At 41.9% G+C, this 12,884-nt stretch overlaps 1 protein-coding gene across 9 annotated transcripts in view; it reads left to right on the forward strand.

Annotated features, from left to right (window-relative positions):
- The window catches only part of ARHGEF28 (Rho guanine nucleotide exchange factor 28), a 200,970-nt gene that overhangs the window by 100,025 nt on the left and 88,061 nt on the right, over window positions 1-12,884 (forward strand). The window lies entirely within an intron of this gene.

Raw genomic sequence — 12,884 nt, forward strand, 5'->3', positions numbered from 1 at the left:
TTTGTTGCTTAGTATAGTAAGTTACAGCTAGAGTAGGCCTGTTGAATCAGTGGAATGTATGGAGGAGATAACTAAATCCCCACTCAATCAGTGGGTCTACTCTAGTTGCAGCTTACTGCATTAAGCCGCAGGATTTCATCCAGTGAATTGAGTAAAGAAACATGTTAGGCGGAATAGCATGATCTTATAACAGATGTTTTGTCATCCAAACTGGCTTCCAGTCCAGTTAAAACTGATGTTCTTACTCTGCAAAACCCTGGCTATGGCAGCATCAAGTTGTGTGGAAGAGTGTCTCCTTTCACCATCTTCTGAAGCCTTTCTTCAGATGTTCCTGTTCAAGGGGTATCAGGAGAGGGGCTTCTTTTAGAAAGGGGCTTTTGGGTTGATGGTATGCTAGTTACAGAATGTTCTCTAGAGAAGCTTATCTGACATTCATTTTATGGTCTTCTTGGCACCATGGAAAGACTCTTTTTATTTGTTAATCTTTTTAGCCTTTTTGTTTAAAAATGTCTCTTGTTTCTTTTTTAAAAGAAAAACAAATTAATGGGAAAGAGCATATATGTACATGTATATGGCCTTTATGAAATCATTTGCTTCACACTCAAAGTCACCACATGCCTGGCACTCATTTCTTGGAAAGGTTTATAAAGGGCTGTGCAAGTACTGTATGTGGTTGCAGAGTTCCTGTAACTGGAAAACTTGGTAACACTGGATTCCTAGCTGCATGAACTTAACCAGTCAAAGACTAATCTTGCAACTTTCTCTGCCACCCCACCCCACCCTTTTGTCAACCTGGTGTGGGAGAGAAGACTCTCAGATATTACAGGTAACTCATGAGAGTTAAAGGGATAAGAAGGCAAAATGCTTCCTCTGTTCCTTAGGTCTGAGGCAAAAATATTTACTCAGAAGCAATTAGTCAAGAGGCCAGCAAGGTAGTGGATTGAGTGTTAATGTGCTGTACCTTTCAGCATTTTGTGAATGAAAACAGGAATACATACATGAATGCTGAGGGGTGTGACTGAGCAGCATCAAGGTGTGACCATGCAACGAGAAGACATTATCCAGAGTGTGCAAAGGAAAGGCAAACACATAGTCATGTGCAATAGCTGTTAATGAAGAAGAACATAAAATAGTAGAGTATTTAAAGCACAAATGTCTTTTGATCCGTGTACTGTGTTAGAAAAGAAGACGAAAATAATACTTGAAATTTGTATTGCATTTTCTGAGAAAGCAAGGTGGTTCACATGTTCATTCTATAATGCAAGCTCCTTTCTGCTTTATTAAAAATAAAAAACCCAACTGTGACTGAACAGTTATTCCAAATGAAAAGATTTTTGTTGCAGGTGTTTAAGGGTGTTGGATTGTTTTTCCCCCCCTGGAGGAGCAGCTGTTTTCTCGTTAACTTCTTTCTAGTGTAAACTTTTTGAAAAAAATAGCAAAGCCATCCAAAATCCCTGCAGAATAATCCTCATGATTTCTGTAATTTTTTCCCTTCATATCTCAGCATGTAGCTTTCACCTCAAGAATACAAGTACAGCCAAGTAAAATTTCCTACTGTCCTAAAAACAGAGTCACAGTGCAGCCTAGGCTAACTGTGGAGTTTTTACCCCTTAATGCCACACTCCCCTATTTTGTTTCCCTCTCTGCTCACGATACAATCTTTTTACTGCTACCCACAGTAATTGCTGGTTTGCTTGTTTATTATAGAGTACAGCGCAGTATGGAATGGGCCTCCTGACAAGTACAAATATATGAATCTGTGATGCACCATTACTTAGGTATAAGATTTATTAGTAGGACATATTGATAGGACTTAAGCAATTCAAAGGCCCATGCCATATTCCCAAAACAAGTAAATGTGAAAGCAAAATAGAAATAATTTTTTTTTTTTTAAAAAAAGACAAAAATGTGGTGGCACCTTAAAGACTAACTTTTGTATTTTTTTAATGTGAGGTTTTGTGGACAAGTCCACTTAATCAGACATCAGACCCTTCTACAAATAAATGTTGAGGTTAGTCCTTCCAGAAGGACATTTTCATTTCTTCATCCTTGAAACCAGAATTGAAACAGAATGACTAGAAACAGAAATCTGGAATTCATAGCAAGAAACTTCTTCAATAAGTTTATATTATAATTATTTCTTCTCATCTTCATCCAGCTCTGATAGCATTCCCCTCAGCTCCCTGAACCTCATGAAAGATAAAGTGGAATGTGATTTTTCTAGGTGGCCAGTAAGATGTATAATATTTCCATATCCACTAAATTGTGGCAAAAACAAGAGAGTACTTCAATACTGGTAACGTTGTTATGGTGCCAAGAGTTTTCTCCCTGCTTGGGTGCTTTTTCCCCCCTCATGTCCCCTCCCTTCATTCATTCCTATGGCTAAATTTTAATGCATGGTTTACAGGCAACAATTGATTGATTGATTGATTGATTAATTGATTGATTGATTGATTGATTGATTTGACTTCTATACTGCACATCTGGCTGCCAAGGCTACTCCAGGCAGTTTACACATTACACAAATATAACATCAACAGCAATTTAAAACAATAAACATCATAATTATAAAATCAAAATTAAACACATAACAAATGTAATTGAAAATAATAAAAATGAGCTGGAAGCAAGGCAGCAAGACTGATAATATAAATGTTAAAACAACCACTGTATTAGAGTTTATATTATAACATCTGGAAAAGCTTTGTCTAAAAAACCATGTTTTTAATGATTGTTTAAAAGTTCCCAGTGAAGGGAACCTCAGCAATAGGACAAACCAGACTTTCCCATAACTACAACATTTATTCAGGAGTTCAGACATAATAGATCACAGTACAATATAAATCAGTCATTGAGTGGGTTCACGCATTGGCTAACTGCTCTGAACAGTTATTGCTTGTAAGTTTCTTGCAAAATTGAGCAAGTTTTTGTTTTATATGTGTATGCTGTATATCTGCTTCTACACAGGCTAAAGGCTAACATTTTCTTTAGTGAAAGCTTGGGAATTGAAAAATCCCATGGGACAAAGCAAGACTGGACTTCCTGAGAAAAGTTCTGGGAAAACTTGAACAGTTAGACTTAATGGGAATAATTAGCACATATTGTTTTTTCAAAGAAGATAGGTTAATTACAGTGCAGAAAACTGGGGAACAGTTTGGAAATAGAGGAAAAGGGGGAAAAAAACAACTACTACAATGTGTGTGACTATTTTAAACATACCCAGAGTGCAAAACAAACAAGATCCTGGAATAAACCTAAGACATCAGTGAGACAGTGATCCAGTTTGTTATATTTTATCCATAACCCTTAGCAACCAAGATAGATTCAATTAGCTGGTCACATCCATAATAGCCATTACATTTTCCTACTTTGTTGCTGTGTTGTACAGTATACCACCAGGACAAGGAGGGGCCCAGTCTCACGTACATGCAGCTGAAGACAGTGGCACTAATGAGGCCTTATCTTCTGTCCTTGAAACATATAACTGTTAGATAATGCAGGTGTCCTAACACTTTCACAAGGCCTCTGCTAACTGAGAATGGCTGGATGTTCTAGAACCTATTGGTAGTGCAGAAATTACCATCACAGACAATTCCTATTTCTTCACGCCTTCTTGTAGCATTGAGATTGAGACAGCAAACTCTGGAGCTATGGAGCCAACTGTGGGATGCATCCCCAAAACCAAAATCTAGTGTGGCTGCACATGTACTACCAGATTTGCAGAACAAACAACAACAACAACAAAACCCTCCAAAAACCTTTTGGTGATGGGGTGAAGTAACCAGTCCTGGAAGCTTCCTGGTGCAGAAGATGTCATTTTGGGCCAGAAAGATTTTCCAAACGAGTGAAATTTCAGAGTACACAGTCCTAAAGGGGCCTGGGATCTGTGGTAGAGATTGGGGTGTTCATATTTGTATATGAATACGAATACCCGCGCACAGCTGGACGTAATTAGGGTCCAGCCCTCTGGGGCTGGACTGCCCACTCATGCATCGGCTGCCGGCGGTGGCTTCAGACTACCAATCACCCCAGAGCTCACGGTTGGCTATCCACTCATCAGCCTGACAGGGAGACCTGTCTTCCCTTCTCCTACCAGGAGTGGATAGCCAACCGCGAGCTCCAGAGTAATTGAAAGGGACACCGGAGCCGGCAGCAGCAGTGGACACACGAGTGAACAGTCCGGCCCCAGGGGGCCAGACCCTCATTACATCCAGTTGTGCGGTTATATTCATATATGAATACCCCCATTTCTAATCTGTGGCATCCACCAACATCTCAGGTCTTCTTAATAACTTTTAAGAAACAGTTCTGTGTATTGATGGTTGTTGTGGGTTTTTTGGGTTCTTTGGCCGTGTTCTGAAGGTTGTTCTTCCTGATATTTTGCCAGTGTCTGTGGCTGCATCTTCAGAGGACTGGAGTAGGAACTCTGTCCATGCTCTGTTGCTGTTTGTTGGATAGTTGAGCATTTATAGCTGTGCGACCTTTGTCTTTTTTCAGGAGATAGGGTGATCAGCGTCTTTTTTGTTGTGATAAGGAGGGGAAGATTATCTGTTACTGCGATTGATGGGTGTCATTAGCTGGTCTTTTTTGTGCAATGATCCCCGGCCCTTGTGGTTGGGTAGAGTTCTGTGTATTACATACACACACCCATACAAACCTTTACATGAATAAGTCCTTTACAAAGGGTGCAGTGAAATTGTACAAAGTATGCTGTTTCTAGAAAATCCAGGTCTGACACCCTGTTCTTATTTTGTGGATTCATCATCTTAGAACTGCAGAGCTGGAAGGGACTTTATGGATCATTGAGTCCAATCTCTGTCAAGAAGGCACAGTGGGGAATTGAACTCCCAAAACTCTGGCTCCACAGCCTTATACTTAAACCACTGGGCTATCCAGCAGTTAAGCTGTTTATTTATTTATTTATTTTGTTTATTTATTCTATTTATACACCGCCTATCTGGTCATTTCGACCACTCTAGGCGGCTTGCAACATAAAAACATAACAAATATAAAGAAATAAATTATAACACAATTAAATAATTCTGGAAGATGGGAAGCATTCAAAATAAATCAAATAGAGAGAGGAGGGAAGAGGGCCAGGAATTAACTGGAAGGGAAGGCCTGCCTATACATCCACGTTTTTAATTGATTTTTAAAAGTACCCATCGAGGGTGCTGTGTGAATCTCCGGAGGCAGATTGTTCCAGAGGTGAGGAGCCACCGCCAAGAAGGCCCGGTTCCTTGTTTTTTCCTTCCAGGCCTCCCTCGGCGTCAGGCTCCTCAGCCTCACCTCCTGGCTCGCACGAGTGACACGGGTAGATCTTAGTGGGAGTAAATGTTCCGCCAAGTATCGAGGCTCTAAATCGTTTAGGGCTTTATACGTAAGCATCAAAACTTTAAAGTCGACACGGAACCAAATGGGCAGTCAATGCAGTGCAGCCAAAATAGGAGAAATATGATGCCATTTTCTCGCTCTGCTAAGGAGTCTGACTGCTGCATTCTGCACCACTTGGAGTTTCCGCGTCAACTTCAAAGGTAGCCCCACGTAGAGTGTGTTACAGTGGTCTAATCTCAAGATTATGAGCGCATGAATCAAGGTAGTGAGCGCCCTCACATCGAGGTAGAGGCGCAGCCGGGCTATCCACCAAAGATGGAAAAAGGCGGTGCGTACCATCGACGCCACCTGAGTCCCCATGGTGAGCGCCGGGTCCAGATGGATCCCCAGGCTGCAGACCCCACTCTTTGCGGCGAGAGTCACCCCCCTGAACGAGAGGGAGACACCCAAACCCCCGATGGTGGGGGCACCCACCCTCAGAACCTCCTTGGCCAGGTTCAGCCTCAGACCATTCTCCTGCATCCATTGCAGTACAGCCCCCAGGCAGCGCTGGAGGGACAGAATGGCATCACCTGCAGTTGGTGGAAAGGAGATGTAGAGCTGGGTGTCATCAGCATACTGATGACACAATGCCCCACACCCCCTGATGACCCCACCCAGTGGCCTCATATAGATTTTAAACAGCATTGGGGAGATAATCAACCTCTGTGGAACCCCACAATTGAGACTCCACGGGGCCGAGACACTCTCCCCAAGCTGTACTCTCTGGGGACAGTCCCCCAAGAAGGACCGGAGCCAGGCAAGCACCAGGCCACTAATTCCCAGCTTGGAGAGCCTCCCCAGGAGGATACCGTGGTCGATGGTATCAAAGGCCACTGAGATGTCGAGAAGGACCAACAGAGATATTTTACCCCTGTCAGCCTCCCTCAACAGGTCATCATACAGGGCGACCAATGCCGTTTCTGTACCATGGCGCGGCCTGAAGCCCGACTGTTGTTTTGTTACTATGGTTATGTGAAAGTTACTGTGCTTCATTTTGTGTGTCAGTAGCAACATGAAAGATTGCTACGATTACCAAAATCCTGTTAGTTACACCTCTAAGTGTAAATACAAATGTTGTAACATATGGTTGCAAATTGGCAAAATTCAACAAGTTCTCTGTTTTGGGAGTTGTGGAATTTGGCATGCAGCAGATTATGTCTGCAGTGGTTTCTTAATTTGCCACCAAAGGATTTCACAATAGGGTTTTGGCCGTTATCTAGTTGTAGCTACATACATGCAACATACCTATAATCTTTTCTGTGATGAAATTATAATTGGAGCTACAGGATTTTTAAAGCAGGACAGGAGAGGACAATTCCATTGTATGATAGCTTTGGTCTGTTAATGACATCTATGGTAACAGATGCATGAATTAGGGGGAAGACCACTTTCCTACCTGTGTCTTTCATACTCACATAGACATGGATCTCAACAGTTCAGTATGTAATTTGATGTGATTAATTACTGTGGGTTGCTGCTTTTTTTTACTTCATAGTTTTAATTCTTCAGGTTATGTATTAACTCATGTTCAGATTGCTGGAGGAATTTCTGGGAAGCTGTTTGAAGACTATATGCTGATTACTCCGGGTCAGAATTAATTATTTTCCTTTCCTCGTTCTAACTTGCTCATATTTTCAGGCATTACTGAGTTGCTAGTATGCTTGGAATTGGGGGTGGGTGGGTGGAAAGCTTGTCTCAAATTTTAAGAAAGGTGACTTCATTTTGTCTTGCTTCCTGTCAGGTGGCAAAATAACCAACAAGGGAGTCTGGCAGAACAAACTAAAGGCAAGCTGTAAGACGGATGGGTTTGGAAGCCTTAGTAAGGTTTGTACAAAGGTTGGGCATGAAGGCGTCCAGCAAGTTAGAAGGATGAGAAAAGTTATCAAGGCTGGAACTAGGCATTGGACATTGTTTCCAGCAACTTCCGTTGCCAAGGAATAACACTTACAAAGCTCAACTCACAGCTGCCCCCGCATCAGCTGTAGATAAGTATTTTGCCAAAGGATCTTCTGAGGAGTACAGCCAACCTCTTGGGAAGGCCCAAATTAGGCCTTCTTTGTAGGCAGACACTCTGTTGGTTCAGTCACCACCAGGGGTCCCAAGGGGTTGGAGGGGATGGAATCCCCAGCATAAGAGGTAGAAAAGGTTACTACCAGTTCCAGAAGACCAATAGTAATGATGGGATTTTTTTGATTTCTTGGTATACAAATTGCATAGTTTTCCACTGGGGCTTTCTATGTGATAGACTGGCACCTTACAGACCCCTAAAAATGTGGCTGACCTGAGAGAAAGACACCATTTGGAAGACTTTATGGCTTTCTAGGGTAAAGCTTCCAGTTTAGGAAAAAAGTTCCCAGCTAGCATTGGGCCAGGAGCGAGAAGCTTGGGTGGAGCTAGCTCTATCTAAGCTTCAAAGCCTTCCAGTTGAGACCTTTCTATCAAGCTTCTTGTTCCCACCCGAGTGTTAGGTGGGAGGTCTCCTTCTAAACTTAGGTAGAACTAGCCCTAGCTAAGCCTCAAGGCCTTTCCAAATGAGGCTCTTTTCCCAGGTGAGCCACTTTTTAGTGTCTGGAAGGTATCTCTCACTCCGGTAGAACTCCCAAAATGGAGAGTTATGGGATTTTTAGTCCACGAAATTTGAAAATTCCATTTCTAACCAAAGGCCATGTAAACAGACATTGTTTCGCATTTTATACTCCTGACCCTAGGAGCTCAGCCTCACCTTCACTGGAGGACAACAGATACAGATAATGCATCCTACTCACAATGACTTAATTCAGAATCTATGTGAGCATCATCATAGCAGCATATTCAGTTTCATTCTACAACTGACATTATTCAAAAGGTTGAGAAGCATTGGCAGAATCCTATTACTCACCACCTAACAGTGATCAAGCAGGCCTTTAGCTGTGTCTTACAGCCTGCCTTGAGTTTGTTCTGCCAGACTGTCTTGGTTTGCTGCAGGGATGGGCTTGTTTGCTACTCTTTTTTTGGCGATCACACAACATAATCCATGGAGCAAACCAAACCATCCTCATTTAATTACATTAAATAAAGCATTATTTAAAAACAGTGCAAAAATAAACCAAAGGTATGGTGAAATAATACAGGCTTTGCTGTCTGTACAAAATAGAGATGGAGCCACCTGACCTTCTTTGAGAGGGAGTTCCGCAGGGGACGTGGTGGCGCTGCAGGTTAAACCGCAGAAGCCTGTGCTGCAGGTTGAGAAGACCAGCAGTCATAAGATCGAATCCACGTGACGGAGTGAGCGCCCGTCGCTTGTCCCAGCTCCCGCCAACCTAGCGGTTCGAAAGCATGCAAATGCAAGTAGATCAATAGGTACCACCTCGGTGGGAAGGTAACAGCATTCCGTGTCTAAGTCGCACTGGCCATGTGACCACGGAAGATTGTCTTTGGACAAAATGCTGGCTCTGTGGCTTGGAAACGGGGATGAGCACCGCCCCCTAGAGTCGAACACGACTGGACAAAAAATTGTCAAGGGGAACCTTTACCTTTACCTTTATCCACAGTCAAGGTCCTCCTACAAGGCTACTTTCTTGGCAGCAGGTCATATAATACCTGAATGCCATTGCAATTAAAAGGCTTTTAAGTACGAAAGTAGTTTTTCTATAATTTAGGTACCAAACCACTGACAGGTACTGTATAGCATATATTCTTTGAATATGTGATTCTTTATGAATCAAACATGTAGGCCAGCATACGTACACCTGCCAGTCTTTCTCCCTCCAACATATCATGCCATCTTGTGTGTACATTTGTAAATAACTATTCATAGTGAGGGAGTTCCTGAACCTTTTTCTGTTGCAAGTGTAGATTTCTGGATTATAACTATGTGCAATGTTTCTTTATAGAAAGCAGGGCCAGAAGTTGAAAAACAACAACTTTTTTGTGCTGCTCTCCTTAGACTCCTCCATAGCCAGTGTTAAAATAAATGCAAAACTAAACAAAAAGAAATGTTTTCCTAGCTTTGGACAGTTAAATGTTTTCCTAGCTTTGGTCCCTTCCTAAGCTACCTTACAACAGTTTCTTAAGACCACAAGGAACTGCTGCATAAGGCCAAGAGTTATCCAGCATTCTTAGGGCATCCATATAATGCACTGAAAGTCCTCTGAGAATCCCATTTGAAGCCCCCTTTATTTTTAACTTGTATGATTGCAGATATTTGTGTTAGTAACTCAGTAAACAGGAATGAACTGGTGTGCACGCTTTTTTTTGTGTGAAATGTGGACCTTCCCCACTAGAATCTAAAAATGCCGACTGTGAGTCATGACTTTGCTGGTTTTGCTGAAAGGAATTTGGAGAACTATAGGAATGTGATTTATAACTTCTGGATTACATGTTGCTTTGTCATTTTTTAAACTGCATTGTTATCTTCCAGTAAAAATAAATAACTAATAGAGTCAATGTGTAATTTAACTGTGCTATCTTGTGAGCTTGTTGAAGTTTTGAAATACTTTTCTTGTTATAATGTATGTCTAAGTTATTTATGCACCTAGGAAGCTGGTGAGCTGCTCTTTGGGAGAGAATGGTCATGGTAAGATTAATTTGCCATGGATATTGATCTGCCAACAACCACTGAACCTGTTGGTGATTTGAGCTTTGAAAAGAAAGTGGAATGTCTTAATATGCTGCAACTTTCAATTACCACTGGGCCAGTAAGAAAATGGACAATAGGCAACCATTAAATGCCAAAAAATGTACAGTATATCACAGAAGTGAGTACACACCCTCAGATTTCGTAAACATTTTAGTATATCTTTTCATGTGACAACATTGAAGAAATGACACTTGGCTACAATGTAAAGCATTGAGTATACAGCTTGTATTATAGTGCAAATGTGCTGTCCCCTCAAAATAACGCAACACACAGCCATTAATGTCTAAAACGCTGGCAACAAAAGTGAGTACACCCCTAAGTGACAATGTCCAAATTGCACACAAAGTGTCAATATTTTATGTGGCCACCATTATTTTCCAGCACTGCCTTAACCCTCTTGGGCATAGAGTTCACCAGAGCTTCATAAGTTGCCACTGGAGTCCTCTTCCATTCCTCCATGACGATATCACAGAGCTGGTGGATGTTAGAGATCCTGCACACCTCCCCGTTCTGTTTCAGGATGCTCCACAGATGCTCAATAGGCTCTAGGTCTGGAGACATGCTTGGCCAGTCCACCACCTTTACCCTCAGCTTCTTTAGCAAGGCAGTGATCATTTTGGAAGTGTGTTTGAGGGTCGTTATCATGTTGGAATATTGCCCTGTGGCCCAGTCTCCAGAGAGAGGGAATCATGCTCTGCTTCAGTATGTCACAGTACATGTTGGCATTCATGGTTCTCTCAATGAACTGTAGCTCCCCAGTGCCGGCAGCACCCAATGCAGCCCCAGACCATGACACTCCCACCACCGTGCTTGACTGTAGGCATGACACGCTTGTCTTTGTTCTCCTCACTTGGGTGCCACCAGACACGCTTGACTCTATCTGAACCAAATAAGTTTATCTTGGTCTCATCAGACCACAGGACATGGTTCCAGAAATCCATGTCCTTAGTCTGCTTGTCTGCAGCAAACTGTATGTGGGCTTTCTTGTGCAACATCTACCTTCTTGGACGACAGCCCCAGAGACCAATTTGATGAAATGTGTGGCATATGGTCTGCGCACTGACAGGCTGATCCCACCCCCACCCCTTCAACCTATCCAGCAATGCTGGCAGCACTCATAAATCTATTTCCCAAAGCCAACCTCTGGATATGACACTGAGCACGAGCACTCAACTTCTTCAGTCAACCATGGTGAGGCCTGTTCTGAGTGGAACCTGTCATGTTAAACCGCTGTATGATCTTGGCCACCATGCTGCAGCTCAGTTTCAGGGCTTTGGCATTCTTCTTATAGCCTAGGCCATCTTTATGTAGAGCAACAATTCAGTTTTTCAGATCCTCAGACAGTTCATTGCCATGAGGTGCCATGTGGAACTTCCAGTGACCAGTCTGAGAGAGTGCGAGTGATAAACACCTGGTCCCCTTTCACATCTGAGACTTGTGACACTAACGGGTCTCCTGACACCAGGGAGGGAAAACGGCTACTTGGACCCAATTTGGACATTGTCACTTAAAGGTTGTGTGTTCTGTTCTTTTGAGGAGACAGCACATTTACACTGTTATACAAGCTGTATACTCACTCCTTTACATTGTACCCAAATGTCATTTCTTCAAGTATTGTCACATGAAAAGATATACTAAAATATTTACTAAATGTGAGGGGGGTGTACTAACTTCTGTGATATATTGTACATACTGTTGCATCTTTGTACAGCAGTTCCCCAAGCCATGAGAATTCCAGTGCTGCAAGCATTACATGGGATTCTCCTCTCTTAGATTCAGTTAACGAGAGGGTTTTGATGCACTTGTTTACATGTACAGGATATGCAAATTGAGCATAAGTGAAAGTTCACAGCATCAGCATGCCAACCAACAGTGTGTCTCCATTAGGTCTCTAGCCAGGCTATCCACTCTCTTTCAGAAAGCAACTCATACCTGTGTGTCTGTCTTTCAAAGTCAGGCTAGATATTAAAGGGAATGTGTTTGAAGTTGAAGTTTTTAATGTTCCCTACAAACCCTGCCATAGTGGCATTGCTGCAGCAATCTTACTTGCTAATGAAGCAGATATTTACTTTTTACAGACCAGTAACAACACAAAGCACCCTAAATATAAGATACAGAGGTGAGGAAAACCATGAGTTGTGAAAAACAGCTGTTTTTTCCACTTGAGGGCGCAGTTCTTCACAAAAAATGTCACATGTATTGGCCATAATCTTGCTGGTGCTTTGTGCTGATGAAATTGTAATTGTGTAACTTGTGTTAGTGCTTTGCCACTAATTAATGAGTTGCTGCTTGCATTCCTTGTGATATGAATCTCAAATGGATACAAGGTGATAGCATTTTCAGTGATATGAGCAAAAGGGAGAAGAGGGCCTGTGGTCCTAGCACCTTAATAACTTTTAAAATTAAATTACACATGGAGTGAGATCCAGAAGGAAAACTGTAATCTTCACTCTCAGCACCTCATCACTAACCCAGATCTTGATTTATTGCAGTATCTGTACATGATCATTTATTGGTTGGAATATAGTTCAATGCTACTTGATGGCAGGTGTAATTCAGGTGTAATTTCACCAGTTGTTACACTTAGGCAATGCAGATTGTTCAGTTCAGTTAGGCCATCAGTCACACTGTTTGCATTGTTACCGACTGCACAAGGCACCAGCATGTTTAAGAATAGCACTTCTGTATTGGAACTATTGTAGTTACAGATGGTTTAATGTTGAGTTACATATGTGTAGCTATGCAATAGGATTTTAATGTTTAACTCTATTATGGGTTTTCTAAGCAAAAAAAAATATCTATCTATCTATCTATCTATCTATCTATCTATCTATCTATCTATCTATCTATCTATCTATCTATCTATCTATCTATCTATCTATCTATCTAT

Source organism: Pogona vitticeps, chromosome 2 (assembly GCF_051106095.1).
Source record: "Pogona vitticeps strain Pit_001003342236 chromosome 2, PviZW2.1, whole genome shotgun sequence".
NCBI classification, from domain to species: Eukaryota; Metazoa; Chordata; class Lepidosauria; order Squamata; family Agamidae; genus Pogona; species Pogona vitticeps.